Genomic DNA, 25,563 nt, shown 5'->3' on the forward strand with positions numbered 1-25,563 from the left:
CTAGTACAAATTAAAGTGGATTAATTAATAATTTGTGACTATAAAATGATTATTATTGATTAGAGGGTACCTATATTACATAAAACATATACAATTCATGAATCTACATTCTATTTTCAATTAAATATCTTGCAATATTTAATATATTCAATATTTTAAATAAATCCTTGTTGCAAGAGATGGGGCGGAATTGAACGCCAGCGGGATTTTACGGTTCTGTCAAAGTCAATGGAGTTTAGAATGGTTCGCTGCATTTTACAGCCCTGTCCCTGCTGCGACACTCTCACTCCATTTCTTTTTCGCATTAGCCTTGCAGCCTCCATCAACACCTCCACAGCTGTGTTGCTCTCCCATGTATTTTATTCGTATGTTCTCGTTCCCTGTAGGTATCATGTTGCTTCAGCCGCCACTTCACACCAAATATCAAACTGAACACTGTTCAATGTGCAACCCATGCAATAGCCAAGTGATAACCTACAATTCCCTCTAGTTGAAACGAATTTGGATGGGAATTGATTTGTGGTGCACCCGTTTTATACCTGAAAGGGCATGATCATGGAAAGCCTGGCCCTGATTATTTAAATGGCAGGAAAATCAAGTAGGCTCCCTTTGAGGCATGACTTGCTGCGGCTGGGTCTCGATCCGGGATAGTCTCCCCTTGTGCCTCCCCTGGGTGACTATCCCTCCACAGTTCATCTTGAATCCCTTTTTTAATTTAGTATTTTCCGGTGAAATTTACTGCTTCAGTTCATTGCTCAGCCCTGATAGGAATAAAAGTGGAAAAAGTAACAAGCTAACACAGACTGGAGAATGAGACAACAGAAGTCACAGGGTTTTCATAACACAATGTTGTACTGTTGGTTCAAGAATTAATAACCAATAAACTGATCAAACATAGAGCAATGTCATTAAGTCACATATTGCAGCCCTAATATTTACAGTTGATGCATCATTGCATGTGCCTTCCTGAAAATGTTGACAGTGATAGCCTGATTCCAACTCTGCCACTGCATTTAGATCGAAAATTTTACCCAACAGTGAAATGAAATGATTGTATCGCATAGAAGGATTCTAAATCTATGGGCGGAATCTTCCGGTTTCACCAGGAGTGGGAAGCTTGGCGGGCAGGGGAACTTAAATTGAAGTGAGGCCAAAAATCAATTTCCCAACAGCGGAATGAACTTTAGCAATTATGTTCCCGGACTTTAAAGGCGAGTTAAAGGTGGATCGAACTTCCTGGTGAACAGTGTCAGGAAGCCCTTCTGCTTGCATTAGCAAGTCATGCATGCTCTTTAAAAGGCCTCACTGGAATTAAATTCCCTTGCCACATTAAGTTCTCCACCAGCAAGAAATTAGAATATTCACTTTTAAGACTGCACATAGGTGGCGTGCAGAGGTAGACTTTGTCCATGATTAATCATGAGTTGTTGCTGCATTGTACTCATTGGGGAGCGTCTGTAAACGCCAGCCTCTGGTTGAGATTGTGTGGTGGCAGCGCAAGTTGCATGGATGACGATCAAGGAAGAAGGGTTAGACAGGCAGGTTAGAGCAGTGGCCAGGCAAAGATGGAAGGGATAGTGCAGGCTGAGTGCCCTTTAGACATGGCGCCTGGACCTTTGACCCTATAAGGTAACAGCAGGGATGGCGACATCCAGCCAGCCACTGCCTCGAGAATCAGTGAGCTCCTCGCAAATACATACTTAATAAGCTGAACAGCGCAACGTTGTGCGCGGTCAGCCATTTCACCCACAGCGGAAATCATTGCCAATTACATGCCCACCATCAAGCTTAGGCTCCAGAACGGAAAATTCCAACCTATGAATCCAGCAATATAACAAAATAGTGGTGAGATTTTTTTGAATATAAGTCCCGCTTAATGATTCTACACAAAAGGTCTAAAACAATACCAAATAGGTAAAATGAATGCTGAAAGGAAACAAAAAAGCTATGCTTTCTTATTCAGTAATTCTGATTGGGCCAAAGTATGTTTCAAAATCTATTTTTGGATAGACTGACAAATAACCAGCCATCCAAACTGGCAAAAGGAAATTACTTCAGTGATGTAATGTTCAGTAATCCTATTCTGGAGGTTACAACAGCTTGGGTGTGCTGTTCCCACCCTCAGATAGTTTGAAAACAGAAGTTTTGTGCTATTTCTTTTTCTTTATTATGATTATTATGCCAAAAGACCTGCAGCTTGCAAGAGAACAACATTATGACTATTCAGAAATAATTTTATTTTCCCCTTAGCACTAGTGACAGATTTCAGGAATTTATTGTGTACAGATGGTGTGTTATTTTCGGCAAGAATTTTTTTTATACAGCTTGATTAATGGAAAATAAAACATGATACAAATTTTATAGCAATCAAAACACAGGAAAAACTCTTTATAATGTTTCAGTGCACATTCATGATGGTATATGACTTGTGGTTTTCAGTAACTATCAGCTATAATACATTTTAGCTTATGTTACATCACGGACAGTATGCCTAACGTACACTGGTAGAAAAACAAATCTGTGCTGTTTAGGTTGGGAATGTCAATCCTGGGGAAACAGAAGACATTTCCTTCTACTTCTTACACCCAGTGTCAGCATCAAGCATTCTCAAGTCATGTATCCAATAGTTAAATGAAGAATACATTTCACTCAATGTTGGCCCAACAATATGTCTCAATCAAAGCCTCAGAAGAACATTCCCTACTGCAACAGTTTGACAGTTCCATTTCCCATGTCTGCCATCCTTGTGACCTGTTTGAATGAGTGTGAATTTCAATTGGTGCTAAATGATAGGCAATTTTGTCTCGTCCTGCTAGAAACTAGATTCTGACTGTCCAGACAATTTATGTTGAAGATTCCACACCAGAGAGAAAAATTCTAATCTCATCAGTCTGAGCTGTATTGAAAACCAAGGTCCTAGAGGTCAAAGACAACTTGCAATTTTCCTCTCTGGGCTAACAGTAATGGAAATTGTATGTGGAATACATTGGTGAGGACAACTCTAGGTTGGTGCTAATTGTAGGATGAGTTCTACAGTTTTCCTCCCATGCGCAAAGGAATAAAAGCTTATCAAGCACTGCAATGCACAAGAAACATAGAGAATTACGTAGCTTGATCTAATAAATAATGGATATACAGTCCATGTTTATCATATATAGCCAGCAGTACCATAGGAACCAATTACAAAGGTCCCATTTATAACATATTAAACCTGGTGGCTTTTTCAGGCAGTTAAGCACCTCTTCAATAGCCTGAGTTTACCAATGCATAAACTTCCTGTTTTTTCTCCGTCTTGCAGTAAAGAAGGTTTATGCTGCTAACATTCTAGCACAGGAGGTGTGTACAGCCACTTACTTTGGCTGGTAATTTAAATTTCATGAGTGGTGGGGATTGTATAAACATTAAATTGCCCAGCTTGTGCTGTTGGATTCCTATAAATGAATATGCACAGTCATCTGAAATAAAAGAGATGGAATTTGACCATCAGCCAAAGCACTTTGACGATTTATTGGAATTATTTCTGCTCATTTTGGAAGTAGGTGAGTGTTCCAATTCAAAATGATCAGTTCGGTTCACATTTTACAGCAGTGTGCACCATATAAAGCATAACAAATGAGAAAGGACAATTTTATTTTTTAGCTTTCAAAGAAGCTAGGGAATGAAAGGTTGGAAGACCTTGGCCTGCATTACAACAACAACAATTTGTATTTATGCAGAGCTTTTAACAAAGTAAAACTTCCCAAGGCAAGTCACAGAGCATTATCAAAAAAATTTTGACACCAAGGACAGAATCGTCCCAGATTTGCACTAAGTACGGTAGCGGGGACGGAAAAGAACATTTTTCCCACCAGCTGCAAGGGCGGCTTTTCACATCATATCGTCCCAATACCTCCTCATTAATCATGCATTCCCAGGAAACACCCGGGATCGCTGGCCTCACATTTGCCTGCCCAGCTGTCACATCAGGCTTTTAATAAACTGGGCGACATATTTAAAGGCAGCACCTGCACAGAGCTAGCACATTTTGAGGGAAAGGAAGCTGCTGCAAGGTCACGGTTGCCAAAAAGGGAGGAAACATGCTGCCTCCAGATTCATCGACACCCCCCTTGAGTGCCTACTGAATGCAGGGGAGTCCCACCACCATGTTCTCCACCTCGCTCTGGGCGATGGCCAGCAAGTCAGGTAACAGATCCAGCTTAAGTGGCGCTGGCAGCTGTGGTCAGCACCAACGCCCTGCAAAACAGGTCAGCCACCCCTGCTGAAAGAGGATGAATGATGTCCTCCCCTCTGCCAGGATAAATCACCCTTATCTTCACTTTCAACTCACACACTCACAAACCCTTCACACATCCACAGGGCCCTCACTCACTGCCAGTTCAAGGGACAGCACCATTCACTCTCTCATACACACCTTCATCTTCCCATCCATGGGACCACTCACCACCCACACATGCCAGGCATACTTATCGTCTGGTCTGGCAGGTGTCCTGCTTACACTATCTCCATCTCCATTCATGTAGGACAAGCTGGCACACATCACGAGGGAGAAGTCACAGACTGCTGGAGGAATGCCTGAAATCAAGGTCCTCACGGACTTTGAAAATAGAGTCACACCCAGCTGGCCGGCAAAGATTTGGCCCAGTCCTGTGCTGACAGTGAGGTCGGCGCTACTCTACCAAGTGAGAATCCAGCAGTGCAACGTCCATCAGACAACTATGCTGTGAGTGACGTGTCCTGTTTCACAGGCCACTACCATTCACTAATTATCTCTCCTGGCTTTCGCAGGTACATCTGAGAAACAGCTGTAGTCCACAACCCAGGTACTCAACTCGAACCCCAAGGGAAGTTCAGAAGAGGAATCTGCTGAAACCTTCATTGAAGACTCATCCCAGTGCTCCCCCACACTCTCCACCAGCACAGAGGCACACACCTCATTGGGGCCAAGCTTTAGAGTGGCCTTGGAGTCATAATCTGGTGAGCACATTGCACTGTTTGATCCACAGCAGGCAGTGGCAGGGACTTCCAGGTTTCTAGCACTCGGAAGACTATTGGACACCAGAAATCTACTGAGTCCGAGTCAGATGACGAGCCTCTGGACTCAGTCATGTTACATTTGTTGGAGCTGCAAAGGTAAGCTCGGGAACATCAGGAAGGGATGTCCGCTACACTCCTCAGATTGCAAGGCATGATGGAGGAGGTGTTCGCCTTCAGTCTGAAGTGATAGCGCCGGGATGTCAATGCACAAAGGTCAACACTGGTAGGATAGCAGCCACCATGGAGACCCTTTTCCTACACTGCCTAGTGGGCTAAACTCCATTGCTAACACCATATTTGGTCTTTTACAGTGTCAATAAGAGAGGGATGAAGGGCAGCTCAATCACACTCCAGCTTCCCCTTCTCCTCAAGGAGTGAGCCAGGGCTGTCAGTGACCCATAGGGAAGAGGACCAACAGGTGCACACTCTGAGGCCATCCACCCAGGTGACTCCGGGAGTGTCCGGTCCATCCGAATCCTCTCTTCCTGTGACCCCAGCAACTCCAGCTCCACAGGCCGTGCAGGGTTGGACGGCAGGTCCACTTTAATTACTTTGTTTTTTAATTGGCCTCACTAGGCCATTGACAGGTCGGTAGGCACGCAGCTGACTCGGCTGCGCCCCCGCTGACCTGAAAATGCAAATGACGCGGAATGACATTAAGAGTTCTGCCCGTCGTCATTCCCCATCATTTTACACGTCAGCGAGCGGGCCCCACTCACTGATGGGAAAATTCTTGCCTCGGATTTTTACAGTTACCTGTTGGCCAAAGTTAGCAATTTTCACACAGGTGAGATACAGCTTAAAGAGTATAGGTATATATGCCACCCTAAGAATGCACCTTTCAAATGCCCATTGTGGGCCCTGGGGCGGGAGGTTGGCGGCACAGTTACAATGCATACTGTAATAACCAGGATGGGAGGAGGGCATAAATTATCACAACAGGGCCGTACCATTAACTTAAATGTTTAATTATCTCATCGAAATGGCCAATTTTGCAGCTATACTTCTAGTACACAGGAGAAAAGAGACTCTGAACAGGCTTCTTTCAAAAACTCAGAATGATTAATTTATTTTAAAATAAAACTTCTTTTAGCAAGTTACAAGTACTGGCAAACACACAATTGTAATCGGGAAGCATAACTATCTATCTCTTCCTAAAGAATTACCCGCCCCCTTCCCCACACACACACACACAGACAAACAAAGGACAAACAGATAGAGTCTCTCTGCAGAGATGGGCTTTAGAGGATGGGCGTTATAAAATAAAGGATAAATTCTGCAGGGTCTTGATACTGTTGACCTGGAGTTCCCTCATGTGATGTCGGTGGATGTCTGAAAGTTCTCATCAACTGGTCTCACCTTTGTAGGTCAAGATGCAGACTAGTTACACTCAGATGAGGGTTCTCTGGCTGCAAGTTGATAGCCACATACAATTTATATGCAAGGTAGAGAGAGGGAGCCAGCTAGAGTAATCTTCCTTCCTCAGCTTGTTCCCCAGCAAGATGAAAGCAAAACCACATGTTCAAACTTAAGGTTATTTACTTCTCAACCATGTGATTTCCAGTAAGTTGCCAACCTTCCTTTGTAGTTTTTTTCCCCATGGATTGAATTGATTGCAGTTCAAAACAAACAACCAGATCTGCCTCAAGTACCATAAAGGTCAGGTGATTTCTTGGAAGAGGCCTGCTAGCTGACAGTTCCAATGTGAACTTATGACCTTCTTTAAAAAAAAAGTCCAGATTAGCATACAAAACAATTGAAGCGGACGAGATTGGTATCGCAATGGGATGGACGGATATCACCCAAACGTCCAGGCCCAAACCCATCAACAGATACGCGGCTTGGAGGGAGGTGGAATACCGGAAGTGGACCAAACTCCAATGCCAAGGAATCGGCATCGAGTATTACGGAAATGACTATGCCTCTAATTCCTGGACAAGAACCTGTTTCAATATCAAACAATCCAGACTAATAAACAGTTTACTACTACGGTGCAATCTCTACCCTACGAGATGTACCTTAAACAGAGGCAGAGTTCACCACAACACCTCTCTGTCTCTCTATCTCTCCGCCCCCCACACACACACCTTAAACCAGCTTATATTTCAGCTCTTTCCTGGACTCGAACTTAAGTTCTGTCGAAGGGTCATGAGGACTCGAAACGTCAACTCTTTTCTTCTCCGCCGATGCTGCCAGACCTGCTGAGTTTTTCCAGGTAATTCTGTTTTTGTTTTGGATTTCCAGCATCCGCAGTTTTTTTGTTTTTGTTTTTAAAACATTTCATGACTTGTATTGTTAGAATCATATCTCTCAGGACTGAATTTTTCTTTTACAAAATGGGAGGACATGGCATGATCAGGTCAGCTTCCCTGGCGATCTTAACAGCTGTGTCTCATTGATATAAATTTTCAGAGTTTTACTGAACACAACCAGATCCACAATCTGGCTGGCAGGTTAGAGCTGGAAATTGGCAGCAGCAAGGCCTAGCCTTGGATCAGTGTGATATTAGTTTGAGGCCTGAGCAAGGGAGCAGTGACATTTTCTCAAGCCAAGCCTGCCATGAGGTGGATCATTGGCCAGAAGAGGCCCAGGCACATAGTTCTACAATTTAATTTCAGATTTTTCTTGTAGGTCAGGAGGAGCAAGGGGGTCTCATGGGCCTGAAGATAAAGCCTTAGGCCTCCATTTCCTCAGGCCAACACCCCCAATTGCCTCAAGGACATAAGAACATAAAAAAAATAAGAGCAGAAGTCGGCGATTCAGCCCTTTGAGCCTCATTCACCATTCAGTAAATTCATGGCTGATCTTTTCCCTCAACCCCATCTCCTTGCTCTATCCCCAAATTCCTAGTTGATTCCTGTAGTATCTAAAACATTGTGGTGAGGATTTTCCCCTTATTGGGCAGGCACGGTGGGCGAGCCCAGTTGCAGCCACCCACGTGTCTACCACTCACAATTTCATACTGGCTGGCCAATTAATGTCCAATCAATGTGAAACGCATGCTGGGAGCCACAGTGCTGCAGGGGTGGGGGTCAGGACGAGCGCGAGTGCTGAAGCTTGCGCATGCACGGTTGTGCACTCATTGAAAGCTCCCTGGAGGCACAGAGCTTCCTCAGGGAGTTGAAGGATTTAAAAATTAAAAATAAAGATTTGAAAAATACGGGAAACGTCCCACATGTGACCCTGTCACGTGAACAGCGACATGTTAAAAATGATTTTAAAAATGTTTTGATTTTTCTTAATTCACTGTTGGAAACCTCGTCCTGCCCTGGATAAGGTTTGGCAAACAAAAAAATGCAAAGGCCGCCTGGCCCATTTGCCCACCGCAAGGTTGGGTTGGCAGCAAAAAATTCAAATTAGTTAATTGATTAATGGGCTTAATGGCCCTCTTAATTGTCAGCGGGCGCACTGCCGACTCTCATGAGGGCTCGCTGAAACAGCATGCGAGTGCGCGATGATGTCGGGACACTTGCCCAATACCACCACGCGCCATTTCACACTCAGGCGTGTCAGGCGCGAACCCGCATGCCGAGCTGAAAATCTTGCCCTATATAATCTCTGTTTTGAATGTACTTAATGACTGAACACCCACAGCTCGCTGCAGCAGAGAATTCCAAAGGTTCACAACCTTTTGAGTGAAGGAATTTCTCTGCAGCTTAGGCCTAAATGTCTGACTCTGATTCTGAAATGTGACCCTGTATTCCAGGTTCCCCAGCCAGGGGGAACGTCCTGTCAGCATCAACCCTTAGAAATGTTATATGTTTCAAATAGATCACCTCATTCTTCTGAACTCCATATAAGCCTAGTTTTTCAATCTCTCCCCATATGACAAGACCTCCATCTCAGGAACCATCTAGATAACCTCTGTTGTACTCCATCTATGGCAACTATACCCTTCTTTACTGTGTCTAGTGCTTTTAAATGCATGGTCAGAACAAAGACAATTTTTGCACTTTTAGTCAGGAGTTGTACTGCATTACTAGTCCAATACTGGTAACTGTAAAGTGCCAGATGCAGCTGGCAAGACCTAAAAAATATTACTGTTAATCACTCTATCCCTCTGGAGGAGAGAGCTGTATGCAAACATATGAACATGCAAGCACAGAGTTCCATTCTACTCTTTAACATGGTAGCAGATGGGACCCACCCTCTTTCCCATAATATTAAAAGAACTCCGCAAGTAAGTCTAAAAGTAAGTCTATGTCCATCCATCTGCCCACTTACTCCTAAGCACCAGCTTCACGTTACACTTGAAATATAGTCCACACAGTGTCAAGCCCAAGTTGTCTGAAGCTCACTCCAGTAGGATTGGTTTTACTGCCTTCCCGAGTTACAATGTAAGTTAACTGTGGCACTATCTGGCTACTTTTGCTCTGATGTGTATCCACTTGCAACACATGAAGCTAGAATCATGAATATAACTTTAATTTTTTGAAATTGTGACATTAATCCTGCCCCTTCTTATTAATTTTATTGGCAACAAAAAGAAGTGTTGCCGGGGGGGGATAATTTTCAACTTTGCTGCCTGGGTAGTAGCCTGATGGCGCAGTTTGCTGGCTCATTTACTCACCCGTGGAAAATTCATCAGATGACTCATTCTGCCAGGTTACTGCAAAGGAGGTAAAGTTGAAAATTACCCCCCAAATCAACCCCTGGTATAATAGGAATCTATTGGAAATTAAGCAGAGGCAAAGAATTTACCTGAGAACATAAGAAATAAGAGCCATTCTATAAGGCCATGGCTGATCTTTTACCTTAACTCTACCTACCCGCACTATCCCCATTTCCCTCAATTCCTTAACCCAAAGATCTATCAATGCCTTGAATATACTCAGTGACTGTGCATAGAGAACGCCAAAGATTCATAATCCTTTGAATGAAGAAAGTTCTCCTCATCTCAGTCCTATCTGGCTGTCCCTTTATTATGACACCATGACCCCCTAGTTCTAGACTCCCCGGGCATGATTCTACCGTCGGTGAGGATGAGGTTTCCCATTTAAATTTTCGGGAAGGCGGGGGCACAGCAAAATCAGCTGCGGGCCCGCCGACCTGTCAATGGCCAACTGAGGCCATTGATAAATCAATTAAAGTAATTGGTGGACCTGCCCGTCCAACCTTAAGGAGACCCAGCGGGAAGTAGAAAAAACATGAAACCTCATCTACAGGCGGGATGAGGTTTCATGCAGGATTTTAAAAATTTTAATAAAGTTTTTTTGGAAACTATGAACATGTCCCAACTCATGTGATAATGTCACATGAGGGGACATGTAAGGGAATACTTTTTTTTCTATTTTTAATATTTTTGAAAGCAGAGGCCATCTCCTTGAGGCAGCACTCAGGGAGATGAGTGCACTCTTTCCTGCGCATGCGCGAAAGAGCATACTCTCGATTTTAGGCATTCCCCCCGCCTGCACAGGGATGAGGTTTCAGACTTTTTCTAATGCCAGCCGGGGCTCCTGGCTTGCCCACCAACCTTAAGGTTGGATAGGCAGGTCCATTAATTAGTTTAATGACTTTGTCAATGGCCTCAATTGCCCATTGACAGGTTGGCGGGTGCACAGCTGTTGCTGCTGAGTTCCCGCTGACCTGAAAATTGAAATGGGGCGGGGTGATGTCGGGAGTTCCGCCTGACGTCATCCCACATCCTTTTACGTGTCAGCGAGCCCCTGCTCGCCGACTGGGAAATCCTGACCAATGAGTCAGTTAGTATCAAAAATGCTGCAAGTTCCATATGAACGGATGCTTTAACAATTGGCTATTCCATTGTTGACTTAATTCCAACCTAATGATGAATTATCTCCTAACTCCCAGTAGAACTTTGTTCCTTTTTCTGAATACTCATTATCGATTTAATTGCACTTTTATTGGTGAGAAAATCAAAAATGAGAAAAATAAATTCAGATAACCTGCTGGTTTAGATGTTCCTCTCTGCCATTAATTCTGTCAAACACCATGTAAACATCCTCCTAAAACATTTTACCAAAGAAATCTTATTAATTACTCCTGATATTTTTCAATTTCCCTTTCAGGGGTCATAGGTAAACAGTTTCCAAAGAGTGTTAAATGACAAATAAATAAAAAGACCAGACACCTGCATTAAACATATTGTGATACTTTGATTCCATTAATTCAATTGTTTTATTATTAAAGCAGCTATGCTCCCGTCATTATATAACCACCAAATCCGATTGGTAGGACGAGATTTTGAAAGACCAGTGGATAGATTTTAACTCCAATCACGGAGCAGATAAGGAGCAGGTAAAATGTCTGACCATTGTTGCTTGCAGGATGTCCATTCCGCTTTGAATAGCAATTCTCAATACCATGCCATTGGCAAGCTGAGTACCCCAAAAGGGCATCTTAATGCAGTTTTTCTGCTCTCGGTTGGCACTATATCAGGAGTGGAGGGATAGTGGGAAAAGGGGGTGGGGGTTGCGGGAGTAGACCTGAAGTAGCAGAAGCCCACAGCATTCTTCTGGAGCTCAGAGGGGTATCCCTGCTCCTCCTGGCCCACAAAAAAAAATTGTTTATTTCCAGTTTTGGGAAGGTGTTAGCCATCCATCATTGGCAAGAAGCCACCAGAATTATCAAAATTACAGGCTTCAATACCATTTCCAGGTGCTGACCGCACTCTGTGTCAGAAGTTCGCCCACCTGTGACAGCTTGCAGGATGCAGACAATTAACAGACTGCCTCCAAGTTCACCATATAATTAGGGACCTTGGGTGACATGCAGACATTGGGCAGCCAATCGGAGGGCTCAAAGGGATGGCTGTCTGGCTGCCCCACTGGGACAGGTGAATGCTGCTGAGGTAGAGGGAAACATAGATGGCATCGCAAACAGGAGACACCATGAAAGGGCATGAACATAGGTGGCATCGCAAACAGGAGACACCATGAAAGGGCATGTTTAAGAAATGCCCTGACCTGTTAAGGCCATGGAGGCTATCCAAAATTGCCATAGACTACAAAGTCCAATGGTACACTGAGCTTTTTGTTTTAGCCATGGAGTTCAAGCCCACTCTGACATTGACCATCTTGCTTAAAATTCCTCCAATAAATTTATATCACCCCTGGTGTTGTCCAAAGGCATTCCCTTCTTTACATGCCATTAAGTTAGTTGAATTGATATTCTTTGAATTTGCCTTATCAGAACTTCCAGGGCCTGTTTACACAGATTTGATACTATGACTGCCTTTCACAACATCTTTCTGTCCTCTTGGTTGCTTTTTTACAACTCCCTGAAACAGACAACTCCAGTCATCATGGTATATCCTTCTTAGGGGCCTCATTGTTTGTAACTGCCATTATCAGTCAGAGCTGTTCAGAATGGCTATCTAGTTTCATTCCTTATCAGCTAGGAAGCATAAAGATTTAACACAGCTTTGCAGTTCAGCAGCACTATGGCCCCTATCAAACTGATATCATTGTCTGGCCCTCAGAATATTTGGAAAAGACAAGGTTCCTTTTCAGAATGTTTCAGATCAGCAAGTTTTAAGGAAGATCTCCCCATGAACACCAGCTCTCAATTTTTCAATGTATGCTTCTTAAATTTGGTGAATATTTAAGTTTTTGGTCCAATTACAGCAAACTTGTATCCTTACAGTAGCACCTGTGGGGATAAGGAGAATGCCATGAATTTCTCCAATCATTTTGCAGTCATCCAGTACAGCTTTAGAGGACTACTTAGTTCCCAGGAACTTCTGTTCACCATTTCCTTGGAGGCTCCAGGTTTATTTTGAAGGTCTGTGCCATTCCCATCTCTGCCTTGAGACTCAGTAAGCAGGCATTTTCAAGTTCCCAGCTTCATACCCTTTCTGCCAATTCCTTCCTTTCTCCCTTCCCCAGTCAGCCATAATTAACCCCACCACTGACGAAGCCCTCATTGTGCTTCAGGCAGTGCCTGGGCCATTTAGCCAATGTGGCAGTGAGTAGTGTTGAGCAATTTTAACCTCCACCAGACTGCTTGAGTTAAAATCAACCCTTATCTTTCAGTATGGTACTTCAACCTCACAGAACATTTTTCTCTTTTCTCATGATGATTCGTGTGCTCTGCACAACACTTATTTTTATTCATTCATGTTTGCTACACCTTACTTAAACATTATTTAATCTGAAGAATACCTTGAGTGAATTGATCATATCACATCCATGTTAGTAAGTTACTTCAAAGAACTTATCAAAACTGTGCTGCAACTTTTAAATGGAAAAGCTCCAAAAATACCCTGACAAGTTTAACCTTATTATAGGAAGGCTAAAAGAAAAGCATATAAGTAAATTAAATATTCCATTTAATTCTGCAGAAAAAAATGCAAAGTTCTGTATTCACTAATAGATATAAACATAAGGGGCTTATTTATAGATAATGGTCTGGGAAAAAAAACATCTAAAATCTAAGATAGAAGCAAAATACTGCAGATGCTGGGAACCCGAAATAAAAATAGACAATGCTGGAAACACTCAGTAGGTCTGGCAGCATCTGTGGAGAGAGAGACAAAGTTAACGTTTCAAGTCCATGCGGCACTTCTTCAAAGCTAAAGGGAAGTATAAATGTGATGAATTTTTACTGTATAAGAGGGGGTGGAGCAGGTGGAGCAAAACAGGAGGCCAGAGAGTGGTGAGAGCTCAGGAGAGATTGACAAAGATTTCATAGACACAAGATAAAGGGAATGTTGAACAGGGTGAAAAGAGACAAATGGAAACGCTGTCAGAGAGAAGAGCAGTACTCCTTCAAGGTAATCATTCCTGGAAGAGAAGTAGCAGCGAATTAAACACTATGATAAAAGCAAAATACTGCAGATACTGGAAATCTGAAATAAAAACAGAAAATGCTGGAAAAACTCAGCAGGTCATTTAAAGTCCAGTTCCTTTCAGCTTAGTATTTTCAAAATGTAATCCAGTTCAAAGTTTTGTCTGTAAGTTTCTATTTCAATCAGTAGATGATAAGAAAAATTGAGGACAGGAAAAGATCATTTGATCCATGGAACTTAATTTCTAACAGCAACTCCCATAACACTGCTCATCCACCTCACCAGCAGCAACCCCCCCCCCCCCCACCAACCCCCCCGACCCCCCACCCCGCCAACTGGATAAATATTCCAAACTTCACTCATTCGTAAGATAAGTTTTTCCTCATAACTTCGACATTTTTTACATTTAAGTTTCTTCTTTGGGTCTACTTTTACCACTTCAAATTATTATTCTCCCCACCCTGTTTTCCTTCCTGACTTCAAAGCATAAGCTGCTCTAATCAATTCTTACAGCCCAGCCCCCACTTCATGTTTATTAATAACCATTTTTCACGCTTTTCTCCCCATCCTTTGATATTCTGATGCAGTGTTTAAGTAAATGTACCATTTATTAACAAACGTATCCACTTAAGTAGATTATTCTCCCAAATCATCTGCTCTCCTCCTTCGCATATTGCCTAATTCAAAACAACAGCATATTTTGTGGAATGTTTTTGTTCAAGTAATCAGCTTTGCAAGATTGACTGCCCTGAAAAGGTGTATTGCCGCACCACCCCAGCTGTCAGGGTATGGATGTATTTAAATGGAAATACATAGCACCTGCAGCATAGAAATAGCTCATTTGGCCAATGGAAGGTGTTGTTGATGCTACGTGCATGCCAAACAGTAGAAGAAGCATTTAATAGACAGAGCTAAGCGATCCCACAACCAACAGATCAGGTCTAAGCTCTGCAGTCTTGCCACATCCAGTCGTGAATGGTGGTGGACAATTAAACAACTGTCGGGAGGAGGAATCTCCAAAAATATCCCCATCCTCAATGATGTGGGAGCCTAGTACATCAATGCGAAAGACAAGGCTGAAGCACCTACAACTAGCTTCAGCCAGAAGTGCCAAGCATATTATCCATTCAGGACTCCTCCTGAGGTCCTCCGCCAATTTGAATTTGATTCACTCCACATGACATCAAGAAATAGCTGAAATCACCGGACACAGCAAAGTCTATGGGTCCTGATAATATTCTGGCAGCAGTACTGAAGACTTGTGCTCCAGAACTCGTCACACTCCCAGCCAAGCTGTTCCACTACAGCTACAACGCTGGCATCTGCCCAACAATGTGGAAAAATGTCCAGGTATGTCCTGCCCACAATATGCAGGACAAATCCAATTACCAACCCATAAGCTTCCTCTTGATCAGGGAAGGTGACGTCCACAGTGCTATCAAAGAGCACTTACACAGCAATAACCTGCTCACCAATGCTCAGTTTGAGTTCCCCCAGGGCCAACTGGCTCCTGACCTCATTACAGCCTTAGTCCAAACATGGACAAAACAGCTAAACTCAAAAGATGAGGTGAAAGTGATGGTCCTTGAAAAAAGCAGCATTCAACTGAATGTGACACCAAGGAATCCCTGTAAAATTGAAGTCAATAGGAAGCAGGGGGAAAACTCTACATATTGGAGTCACATTCAGCACCACAGAAGATGATTGTGATTGGAGGTCAATCACCACAGTCCCAGGACATTGCTGCAGGAGTTTCTTGGGTGTCCTAGGCCAAACCATCTTCAGCTGCTTCATCAATATCCTTCCCTCCATCATAAGGTCAGAAGTGTGGATGTTTTGCTGATGACTGCACAATGTTTAGTACCATTTGCGACTCCTCAAATACTGAAGCAGTCCATGCTGATGATATGAAAAAAGGTAACAAAGCTATTGAAACCACCTGGACACCTTCAGGAGTGAAAATGCCTTCTTCAAAGGGTCCATAATGACTGCTTTTCCTTTGACGAGCCAAAGAGGTGAATTATGATCCATTCTTTTGTTTATAACTTGTAAAAGGGCACTGTACTCTTTACCTATAATTTTTCAAGTATGTGTGCCTGTGTGTACGTGTCTACGTATGTGAGTGAGTGAGAGAGAGTGCTGAGTGATTGACAGAGTGTTAGACTTTCTAGGTTAATGTGAAAAAAAAAATCCTCTGGCGGAATCATCCTAGAGTTGCACTAAGTGCAGTAGCGGACGGGATAAAAGATGTTTTACCCGTCGGTTCCAATAGTGGGTTTTTGCGCAGTATTGTCCCAATTATTGGGACAAACCTTATTAAACATGCATTCCCAGGAAACACTCCGTTTCACTGGCGGGCAGCCTCTGATTCACCTGGCACACTCTCATCTTGCCACTTCCTCACGCCTGGCGACATAAAGTGCAGTCACGTGCACATCTCTCAGTGCTTCCAGCCCAGGAGCGCTGCACAGAAGACATCGTGCCAAAAGTCAAGGAGACTGCAGCCCCCCAATTCAGTGACATGCCCTGAAATGCCTTTTGGACACCATGGAGGCCTGCATGATGTCCTCTACCCCCACTCTGGGCAAAGACAGCAAGCACAGTCACCAATCCTGCATGGGAGGTGGTGGCAATGGTGGTCAGCACCAATACCCCTCAAAAGAGGACAGCCACCTAGTGCCGCTACAGGATGAATGGTCTCATATGTTCCGCCAGGATAAATCACTCTTATCAGCACTCTCAACTCACACACTCACAAACCCATCACACATCCACAGGGATCTCACACCTCAAGGAACAACACTATTAGCTCCCACACATCCTCCCATCTCCATCATGCTCATATCCTCAGGCGCTCGTGTCCTCATCCCATCCATGGCTCCACCCAACACACAAACATGCCATACAGTGCCATGTGTCCTGATCACACTCTCTCCATATGTTTCTATGCAGGAGAAGCTAGTTCACAACAGCAGGAAGAGGTCCCAGACTGGAGCTCGAATGGCCTACATTAGGCCCCTCATTCACTTTGAGGAGCATGCCATCATGCTAACTGGTGAAGACATGGACTGTCTGTGGCAATGGTGAGGTCGGGAGCGGACATCCACTTGAGGATCCTGCACTACACTATCCCTCGTTCATCACAACTGTGAGTGCTGTCTCTCCTGCTTTTGACTCTGCTGCCATGCACTAGTCATCCCTACTTTGGTTCACAGGGAGCTCTGCCAAGTGACTAACATCCTCAGCCAGCCAGTCCCTCAGCTCCATTCAGGTCCTCATCTCCAGCCAAGAAGACACTTCCTCCAATAGAGAGTTGGAAATAAGCAGCCTGGAGGACCCATCAAAGCCCTTACCCACACCCTGCACTACCACAGAGGCACACACTTCGGTTTCACAATCTGGCAGTCACCATATGAATACGTGTCTCCAGCAGAAGGAGGCAGGTTCAGCTGAGCTCCCCAGCACTTGGAGGACTGTTGGGGGAAGAGGCACCTGTGAGGGCCGAGTCAGATGATGAGCCTCTGGGTTCGGCCTTCCAGCTCATTGTGAAAAGTCAGCAGAAGGAGGGGGAACATCACGCAGAGCTGTTGGAAGCCCTTAACAGAGTGGCACGTGAGTCAGAGGAGTGTGTCCGCCTGCTCTCTGATGAAGTGGTGCCAACATGTACACATAAGGAGATCTACATGAGAAGGATGGCGGATGCCATGGAGACCCTGGCCCAGCAGAACACTCAGATACTCACAGACCTGCATTCATCGCAATAGCCATGGATGAGTTCCTGCAGTGGCAATGCGAGAGGAAACAGGGCACCTCGGCATCCCTCCAGGTGCTCCTTCCCCTCAAGGAGTCAGGCCGGGACCCTTGGGCACCCAAAGGGAGGAGGAGGGGCAGCTGGACACCTCTAGGTCATCCACTCGGGAATTTCAGAGGCTGTCCTCTCCATCCGTCCCCTTTGCCTGTGGCCCCTTCAACCTTATCCTTTGTCACCGCAGAGGGAATAGCCGGCCCACAGGAGGACAGCCAAAGCAAGCCAGGGGCCCCAAGGCCTCGGCTCTCCAGACAGAAGTCATCAGAGGCAACAGGGCCAACCATTGCACAGGCTTTCTCCACCCCTGCTGCAGATGTCAGAGCAGCACCTAGAGGAAGTGTTAGGCTGAGAAAAGTTTAGAATTTCAGATCACAAGTGGTTGTAAAGCTGAACACATTTGTCACTTTATAATTTGAAAATACATTCACTTTCACTGAATAATGTGTAATGGTGTCTTTCAGCTTCATTGACAGGCATCGCAACTCCTTCCCCGGCACCACCAACCCCCCCACTAGCAGTTCAGCTGCACCCGGCCAGCCCACGAGTGATTCTGGAGGGAGAAATGCATGTGTGGAGGGGCATTTCAGAGACTTGTACAAACACTCTCCCATGCATGCAGATCCTTCCTCCATCACACTCATCTCACTGTCCTGATCATTTTCAATGCTGCCTGCTGGGGTTCTCTTTCAGTTGTCCATCTGAGCTGACCTGCATCTCCGCTCACCCATTGATCTCACTCCCATGCAGCACCTGTTCCCATCCAACACATGGCTTCGTTCACTTTTGATTTTGCAAAATGGTACTGGTGACGTTTGTCTTTACTTCCCCCATCCTTTCCCCTCCCCCAGTCACCCATGACCTTGCCCCCATCACCGTGGACACCCCCCCCCCCCAACCCCCCCCCCCACCCTTCAACTGGCCACCTTCCTCACTGTCATCTACCAACCCAAACACTTTTCTTTCCAGGATGCCCAGGTGAACATGCACTTTCCCTACCTTGCTGAAAAACCCCACCCCCATCCACAATGACCTCCCTGACTTCCTCTTCCCAGCCAAGGGTCTGCGCCTGCCTTCTTGTCCCCACCAACCACCCTCGCCATCCCTTTTACTGCTACCATCACACCCTCACCTTCCCACCCTACCGGCTCACTCCGCCCTCTCTCAGTCTCACCATTCTCTCCTCACATACTTGCCCTCAATTCGCTCCCCAGGAGGCAGTCATCGACTCTACAGACTCCTCCCTTACATATGCACCTGGACATCGCCCGCTCCCTTATTCCTTCCTCCCTCTGCGGACTCCTTTCTCCCCCTGTGGACCCCTTCCCTTGCACCTTCCTCCCTGCTTATACCTACCTCCCCAGTTGCCACATTCTCCCTGTTACACCCTCCATCCCCACAACCTCACCCCTCCCTGACACCATCAATTCCCCTCCTCCCAACCTCAACCTCCACCCAGGTACACATTCCTCTCCCACCCACAGCTGGACCTTCCTCTCCACTCCCTTGACAATCATCCATAGCAGAGCATTGCCAAGGCACTAATGTTCCGAAGCAGACCCTCAATGGTGACCTTCCATCTTCCGCGAGCTGCTTTGCGGCAGAGCCATGTCCATATAAAGCCACGCAGCATGCAATGCAAGTGTTCCTCCAGGGCCTGGTTGCTGTAGGGCTCCAGCATCTTCTGCTACTTGGATATCCACAATGACAAGTCCCAGTTCTGCATGTCACAATTGTCAAGACGTGTTCTGCACCAGTGTGTTTGTTTGCTGACGTGGGCGGTAAGTTTGACATGGGGGGATGATTCCGGCAAACAGGGCTTATAATGATATGAAAATGCATTAAAGTAAAGTTCCTGACATCCGGTGGTGGGAAAGGCAACCCGCCATTGATGGGTGGAGCAGACAATCGCAAACTGGTTTCATGATGGCAAGAAACCAATTTTTGGCCTTCCTACCAAATTGTCTGCTTATGCTCACCATAATGCCTGGCACCAATGGACATGGAAGATTCCACCTTCTTTATTTAAACCCACGGAAGCTTGCTGCTGATTATTCAAAAATTGAGTACACACTCAGGTTTTGAGAAACACCTTCCTTTCCAAAATATTTTTTAAAAAGCACTGATTCTGGACAGTAAGGCAAGGGATTTGGAGGCTCCAGCGTCCCTCTCATCTCAGTCCATAATATTACTTAAGGATGGATATAATTGCATTGGAGGCAGTTCAGAGGACGTTCATTAGCTGGATTCCTGGGAAGGAGTTTTCTTATGAGGAAATGTTGAGCAGGCTGGGCCTGTACTCATTGGAGTTTAGAGGTGATTTTACTGAAGCAAAACAAGATTCTGAGGGGGCTGGACATAGTAGATGCTGAGAGAATGTTCCCCTTTTTGGAGAATCTAGACCGAAAGGCACAAATTAATAATAAGGGTTCTCCCATTTAAGATAGAGATGGGAGGAATTTCTTCTCTCAGAAGGTCATTAATCTTTGGAATTCTCAACCCTGGAGAGCAGTGGAGACTGGGTCATTGAATATATTGAAGGCAGAGTAAGATAGATTTTTGATCAACAAGGGAGTTAAGCGTTATACAGAGCATGCAGGAAATTGGAGTGAAGGCCACAATCAGATCAGCTGGCTTAAAGGGCCAAATGGCCTACACCAGCTACTATTTCTTATGTTCTTATGTGTCCAAATGCAGCAATACCTGGACAGCATTCAAGCTTGGCAGGTTACACTCACACCACACAAGTACTAGGTAATGACAGTCGCCAACAAGGGAGAATCTAACTATCTCCCCTTGACATTCAATGGCATTACCATCTCTGAATCCTCCATTATCAAAGTACTGGGGGTTACCATTGACCAGAAACTTAACTAGACTAGCATATGAATACTGTGGCTACAACAGCAGGTAAGAGGCAGGGAATTCTGCGGCGAGTAACTCAGCTATTGACTCCCCAAAAACCTGTCCACCATTTACAAGGCACAAGTCAGGAGTGCGATGGAATGCTCTCCATTTGCCTGAATAACCACAGCTCCAACAACACTCAAGGAGCTCACCATAATCCGGAGCAAAGCAATTCATTTGATCAGCACCCAATCCACAATTTATACACTGATTCCCTTCACAGTGGCAGCAGTGTGTACCACAGTGTGATGCACTGCAGCAAATGACTAAGGCTCCTTTGATAGCACCTTCCAAACCCGCGACCTACCAGGATAGTGGCAGCAGGCAAATAGGAGCACCACTACCTGTATGTTGCACTTCAAGCTACACACAATCCTGACTTGAGACTATATTGCTGCTCCTTCACTGTCATTGGGTCTAGAGCCCTGGAACTCCCTTTCTACTGGAACTGTGGGTGTGTCTGCACCAAATGGACTACAGCAGTTGAATAAGGGAGCTCAATGACAATTAGGGATGAGTAAGAAATGTTGGCCTTGCCAGTATGCTTGCATTGCACAACAAAATAACAAAAGCTGTATACTGGCATTAATACCCTGCTTGAGTCTCTTCCCACATTAATTACATTTTCTTACCTTGTCCCCACCCCAAACCCATGTCTATAACCCAGCCTCCTTTTAATAAACTAGCACTATCAGCTTCAACTACTCCATGGACAGTGAGCTCCATATTCTCACCATGCACTGTATAAAGAAATTCTCCCAATAGAAAAGTGAGAGTAAACAACCAGAAGTTACGATCCACATAGGAGCCAATTAAACAGAGGAGAGTAAGATGGAAGCTTTACAAAAGGGGTTTGAGTAGTTGTATCTTGTATTCTAGTGGAAGACCTCGGGTTTAGTCACTTTAGTTTTACAATATACTCATTAACAAAAAAAATAACAGATTGCATTCATTAACGCAAGACTAGGGAGATGGTGTAGGAGGGAATGTTTCCTAAGGCATTTGGACAAGTTCAATGATAGGGGGAAAATATTCAGATAAGAAAACTTCAAAATCAGTATGGTTTAGGTGATGTCCTTGTCAAGAAGATGAATAGGGTAGTGGGAAAGGATTTGATGAACCAAAAACAAATTAACATTAGCTAGATAAGGAATGTTCTGAAGGAAAAACTCAAAACATTTTATACAAACACAATGAACAGGAATAAACTATGGAGTTCAGTGGAGGAGAGTGCAAAAGGAGGACCCTGGGAAAGGTAGTCAACAGCACCTAGAGGATCTAATCTATCTAAAGGATCTAACATCTAGTCTATAGTCAAGCAGGAGTGAGGGTAAAATAACATCAAGGATCCATATTCTATTTAGTTAAGATATGACTGGGGAGCTCAGTTCCATGATTTGCACATCCTGCGCTATGTGGGAAATCGTAGATTTGGCAGTCTGGATGACCATGTGTGCAGGAGGTGTCTCTGACTGGAGCAACTCGAGCTCCAGGCTTTGGAGCTTGAACGGCTGCTGGGGGCACTATGGTTCGTTCACAAGGCTGAGAGGTTCGTGGATAGCACGTTTCAGGATGTGGTCACCCCGCAGTTTAAGGAAGTGCAAGCAGAGAGGGAATGGATAACTACCAGACAGAAGAGGGGGACCAGGCAAGTAATGAGGGAATCCCCCAAATGCATTACACTCACAAATCATTTTTCGGCCTTGGAAATGGTGAGAATGATGGTTCCTCTGTGGAGACCAACCAGAGCTAAGGCTATGGCACTGTGGGTTGTCCAGCTGCTTAGGGGGGTGAGGAAGAAGTGTGGAAGGGCAATAGTGGTGGGGAATTTGCTAGTGAGGGAAATAGACAGGCGCTTCTGCGGCCATAGATGTGACTCCAGGATGGTATGTTGCCTCCCGGATGCCAGGGTCAAGGATGTCATGGAATGGCTGCAGGGCATTCTGAAGGGGGAGGGTGAACAGCCAGAGTTCGTGGTCCATGTTGGAACCAATGACATAGGGAGAAAGGAAAATGAGGTCCTGCAAGCAGACTTTAGGAAGTTAAAATGAAAAGCAGACTTTAAAGGTAGTAGTAAGATAAAAGAAAAAACCGTGGATGCTGGAAATCCAAAACAAAAACAAAAATAAAAATACCTGGAAAAACTCAGCAGGTCTGACAGCATCTGTGGTGAGGAATACAGTTAACGTTTGGAGTCTGTATGACTCATCAACAGAACTAAGGAAAAATAGAAGAGAGGTGAAATATAAGCTGCTATAAGGGAGGGGGGGTGGTGGCTGTTGGGACAGGTAGAGCTGGATAGAGGGCCAGTGATAGGTGGAGATTGCCAAAAGATATCATTGACAAAAGGACAAAGAGATGTTGACGGTGGTGATATTAGCTAAGAAACGTGCTAATAATGACATTAAGGATAGAAAGCAGGACAAGCAAGATACAGATAGCCCTAGTGGGGGTGGGGTGGGGGAAAGGGATCAAAATAGGCTAAAAGGTAGAGATAAAACAATGAATGGAAATACATTTAAAAATAATGGAAATAGGTGGGAAAAGAAAAATCTATATAAATTATTGGAAAAAAGGAGGTGGGAAAGGGGGTGGGGATGGAGGAGAGAGTTTATGATCTAAAGTTGTTGAACTCAATATTCATTCCAGAAGGCTGTAAAGTGCCTAGTTGGAAGATGAGGTGCTGTTCCTTCAGTTTGCCTTAAGCTTCACCGGAACATTGCAGCAGGCCAGGTATTTTTATTTTTGTTTTTGTTAAAGGTAGTAATCTCTGGATTACTCCTGGTGCCATGCAGTAGTGAGTATAGGGATAGAAAGATAGAGCAGATGCATGTGCGACTGGAGAGATGCTGCAGGAGTGGGGGGGTGCTTTAGATTCCTGGGGCATTGGGACTGTTTCTGGGGGAAGTGGGACCTTACAAGTTGGACAGGTTACACCTTAACAGGAAAGGGACCAACATCCTCGCAGGAATGTTTGCTAATGCTGTTGGGGGGGATTTAAACTAAATTGGCAGGGGGATGGAATCCTGAAAAGTAGTTCAGTGGGGAGAGAAGCCGTGATGGAATTAGAAGTTAAAATGTTAGTAAGTGAGTCTGTAAGGTAGAGGAAACATATGCTTGATAAGAAAGAAGTGAGTTTAGAAAGGCTAAATGGAATATATTTTAATGCAAAGAGCCTGAGGAATAAGACAGATGAGCTGAGGGCACAGATAGGCACTTGGGAGTTGATATCATGACTAAGACTTGGCTAAAAGAAGGGCAGGGTTGGCAGCTCAACATTCCTGGTTATAGGGTATTCAGATGAGATAGAGAGGGAGATATAAGAGGAGAGGCGGTTGCAATAATTGATCAATGATCAATTATAGTAGTGAGGAGGGATGATATCTTGTAACGGTCATCAAATGAGGCAATGGGTTGAAGTAAAAAAACACAAAAGGGCAAACATGCTGTTGGGTGTATACTATAGGCCCCAAAAAGTCAAGGAGAGATAGAGGGTCAAATATGTAATCAAATTTCAGAGAAGTTTAAGAATAATAAGGTAGTAATAGTAGGGGATTTTAACTACCCAAATATTAACTGGGATAGTTATAGTGTGCAAGGTAGGGAGGGAGCAAAATTCTTAGGTTGCATCCAGGAGAAGTTTTTTAGCCAGTATGTAGAAAGCCCAACAAGGGAGGGGGCAGTTCTGGACCTAATATTCAGAAATGAGCCTGGGCAGGTGGAAGGTGTATCAATAGGGGAGCATTTTGGAGATAGTGACCATAACTCAGTTAGATTTAGGATAGTTATGGGAAAGGATAAGTTTGGGCCAGGAATAAAAGTCCTAAACTGGGGAAAGGCTAATTTTGCTAAAATGAGATGCGATTTGGCCTAAGTGGATTAGGAGCAGCTACTTGCAGATAAAACTGTGTCAGAGCAGTGGGAGGCATTCAAGGAGGAAAAAGTGAAAATACAGGGCAAATATGTTCCCATAAAGACAAAGGGGGACCAAGTCCGGAGAACCCTGGATGTCAAGGGACATAAAGGTTAGGATTAAGAAAAAAAGAGAAGCTTATGGCAGATACTGAGGGATCAATACGGCAGGGTCCCTAAAGGAGTATAAAAAGTGCAGGGAGGAACTTGGAAAGGAAATTAGGAAAGCTAAGGGAGTGCATGAGAAAGCATTGGTGGGTAGAATAAAGGAAAATCCAAAGGAGTGTTTTAAATATATAAAGAGCAAGAGAATAACTAGGGAAAGAGTAGGGCCAATTAGAGACCATAGAAGTAATCTGTGTGTGGACCCAGAAGATGTGGGTACAGTCCTCAATGAATACTTGACATCAGTCTTCACAATGGAACAGGATGACGCAGATATAGATATCAGGGTTGGGGACTGTGAAATATTAGAGGAAATTAACAGAGAGAGAGTGGGTACTAGTGGGTTGAATGGGCTTAAAAGTGGATAGATCTGCAGGCCCAGATGAGATATATCCCAGGCTATTGAGGGAGGCAAGGGAAGAGATATCAGGGGCCCTGGCAGTAATTTTCAAATCCTCTCTGACAATAGGTGAGGTGCCAGAGGACTGCTAATGTTGTCCCATTATTAAAAAAGGAGGAAGGGATAGACCAGGAAATTACAGGCCAGTCAGTCTAACCCCAGTGGTGGGAAAGTTACTAGAAAGAATCCTGAGGGGCAGAATATACCTGCACTTGGAGAGACACGGATTAATCAGTGATAGCCTGGATTTGCTAAGGGAAGGTCGTGCTTGACAAATTTGATTGAATATTTTGAGGAAGTAACCAGGAGTGTTGATGAGAGTAATGCATTTGATGTGGTCTACACGGACTTTAGCAAGGCTTTTGATAAGGTTCCTTATGGTAGACTGGTCAAGAACGTAAGAGGCCATGAGATCCATGGCAAAGTGGCATGTTGGATCCAAAATTGGCTGAGAGGCAAGAAGCAGAAAGTGATAGTGGAGGGATGATTCTGTGACTGAAAGTCTGTTTTGCAGTTGGGTTCCGCAGGGTTCGGTGCTGGGGCCCTTGCTGTTTGTGGTATAAATAAATGAATTCAACTTAAATGTAGGGG

This window comes from Carcharodon carcharias, chromosome 9, assembly GCF_017639515.1.
Source record: "Carcharodon carcharias isolate sCarCar2 chromosome 9, sCarCar2.pri, whole genome shotgun sequence".
Classification (NCBI taxonomy): Eukaryota; Metazoa; Chordata; class Chondrichthyes; order Lamniformes; family Lamnidae; genus Carcharodon; species Carcharodon carcharias.